Source organism: Oryzias latipes, chromosome 5 (genome assembly GCF_002234675.1).
Source record: "Oryzias latipes chromosome 5, ASM223467v1".
Classification (NCBI taxonomy): Eukaryota; Metazoa; Chordata; class Actinopteri; order Beloniformes; family Adrianichthyidae; genus Oryzias; species Oryzias latipes.
This window is the reverse complement of record NC_019863.2, coordinates 10927997-10930981: the sequence shown is the minus strand read 5'-3', so window position 1 is coordinate 10930981 and position 2985 is coordinate 10927997. Positions and strand designations below refer to the sequence as shown.

Genomic DNA, 2985 nt, shown 5'->3' with positions numbered 1-2985 from the left:
CGGAACACAAAAAGTTCTGGGCTAAGAAAAGAACACTGGTAGGCTTAGGAGAGGGTAAAGAATGTTTGGGAGCAAAAGGAAAAGGGTGAAAGGAGTAAAACAAAAAGGTGGAGGCTTGGGAGGAACAATGGAAGCCCATGTTGTATGAAGGGGGGGGAAGGGAGTAGAGGTGTTGGTGTGCATAAAATTAATTCTGATCAGCACAACTGTTTGTGCACGCAGAGCTCTGGAGCAGTGACGCTTGTTCACCCCAACAAAGGCAGCTTTAGACTCTTGTCGATTCCAGGTACGGTAAGCTGTGCTCGAAAAGCGCAACTGTTTCGAAAAAGAAGAAAAAAAAAAAGCTAACCCGTTGAACAATTAGGATTTAACACATGAACTCGCTTACGTGAAAAAAAAAAATCTCTCTCTCTGGTCCTGAGCTCTAAGCTCTGCGATCCAGGTTCAGCAGCATGAAGCCTCGTGAGATTCAGCAAAGTGGAAAGTCCTTTCGCATTTGGAAGTTGTCGTACGCAGAGGACGGCCCGTTGGGAGAAATCTTCCGCGCTGCACTGAGTCTTGGCCTCTGTGGTTGGACCTCGCTGTCCCCTTTCCTTCTCCCAGTCAGCCTCCTCCTCCTCCTTCATAAAGAAAGCCCACCTTCTATCTCTTCCTCTTTCTCTTCCAGTGCCTTCCTTCTCCCTCTCTGTCTGACTCTGCCTCGCAGAAGTCTGACGGGAGTGCGGTGGACCAGAAACCGGAAGCCGGAAACGGAAACTAGACCAGAAGATTCGGATCACAGGCCCCTTCAAGACTTGTTCCGTGCAAACCAAGAGAGGTCAAAGTAACCTTACACAGGTTTAACAAACACTCGAGGGAAGTTGCTCCATAAAGAGCTCGACAGTGAAGGTTCGAGAGAAGTAAAAAGAAAAATCGATCCTTCTGCCATGGACGCCATCCTGGAAAAGTACTGGATGTCCAGCCATTGCCTGGGCAAGGGGGCTTCGGCAAAGTGTTTCTGTGAAAGAGGCGGTGCGACGGGATTTCCGTGGCCCTGAAGTTTGTCCCGCTCTTGCGTACGAGATGCTGTGAAGTTGACGGGACCAGTAAGCCGCTCGAAGCGGTCGCCTTGGAAATGGTCTCCAAAGACCCTCCGTTTCCGGGGATCATCCGCATGCTGGACTTTTACAAGACCCGGGGAGCTTGGGTGATAATCACGGAAAAGCCAGAAAACACGCAAGATCTGTTCGACTACATCACAACCTGTAAGCTTCTGCGTGAGGACACTGCCAGAGAATTTTTAGGTCAGGTCATCCAGGCCCTGCTCCACTGTCACAGCCGCGGTGTCGTGCACATGGACGTAAAAGACGAAAACCTGCTGCTGGACCTGTCTACGCGCAAGCTGCTACTCATCGACTTTGGCTCTGCCGTTTTTCTCAAACCCGACAAAGAGTACGACACCTTCGACGGGACTGCGACGTACGCGCCCCCCGAACGACTCACCCGAGGATGCTACAAAGCTCTTCCGTCTGAGGTTTGGTCGTTGAGGATTCTTTTGTACGACATGGTGCACGGGGACATAGGACTGCGTGGCCCTGATAAAATGGTGTTTGAGCAGCACGCCCGAAGAGAGACCGACGCTGAAAGACATACTGGCCCACACTTGGATGCTGAAGCGAGGCTCGGAGGTGCACGAGGGCGACGCCTCGGCCGGAGCCCCGACACCCACGCGAGGGGATCTCCAGCGATCGGAGCCCGGCTCGGCTCTGGCGGCCCGAGCCCACGATGTCGAAGTGAACGAAACGCAGCTTCGTCCCGCGACGCTCTGCTCCGAGGGCTTCGAATCAATCTGGAGGAGATTGCCGTCCTTCGACCGACTTCCCAGTCGTCAGCGGAGTATCGCCGCAGAGACAAGACGTTCTGCGGCTCGTTGCCGTTCAGATGTCTCGCAGAGCGGAGCGCATTGTCCGGGTCAAGGAGAGCTCCCAAAAACGGAGTAGGATGTAGGATGTTTGACAAGATGGCTCGTGTTGTATAGATGGCAGTGCCATGATAATTCGGTAGAGCTCGTTCCCTGATGACTACTGTACAGTTTTCTTGCCTTGTTCAAATAAAAGTTAAGCAGGAACCTCAACATTGCATATTTGCTTTCATTTTTGCTCATGTGTTTTGTGACAACATGACTATTTGAAGAGACAGTTTTCTAATTAGTGGATACATCACACGACAATCTCGTTTTTTTTAAAGATTGAAATGCAAAAGAAAAATACATTGGTGTGTATAATTTTTAATCATATAACGTTCAGCATATACACAGGTTATACAAAGTGATTACCGTATACAAAGGTTACATGTTCTCGAATACTTGACACAGCTATGAGAATATAGTTAGTTAGTGAACATGTTACGTAAAGTTACTGTCTTGTACAAGATACGGTACACATTGAGACGAGTAATAGCAGCCCGGCCACGCATGGTCCATTTCGTCAAAGCGGACGGAAATGGCAGCCAGAGCGTTCCGCTGCAAGGTTACTTTAATGACCCGGTCCTCCCGCTCACCGCAGCACCAGCAGAGTGGGGTGAGAAACGAAACGGTCCGAAGAACCCTCATGCTTCCCTACTCGAAAATGAAAAGAAAAAAAAAAAGAAACAGTGTGTTGGAAAAGTCAGCAGAAGTCAGTGACTTTAAATACCCTAAGTGAAATGAGATTTTTTTTTGAAAAAAAGAAACAAAGGAAAAAGAAAGAAAAAAAAATTGTTGTTGCGTTAGTTACAAGGGGGCTTACAAAGAGGCTCCGACCAAAGTTTAGGGACACTGACCTGAGCTCTGAGACTCCGACCATCAAAGGAAGCATCCGACCCTCATCTCTCACGAAAAGAGTCTCAGTGAAGATTTGGTAAAATGTATACTTAGAAGAAAAAGAAAAAGGATAAATAGTTCCGCCCGCTGTCTTTGAGGTCTGTACGACCCCAACACTAACTAAAACGAAACAGTGGCTCCGCGCG

At 49.0% G+C, this 2985-nt stretch overlaps 1 pseudogene; it reads left to right on the top strand.

The window, feature by feature from the left end:
- Nucleotides 1-843: 843 nt before the first annotated feature.
- LOC101159808 lies at nt 844-2724 on the top strand (annotated as a pseudogene).
- The last annotated feature ends 261 nt before the right edge of the window (nt 2725-2985 follow it).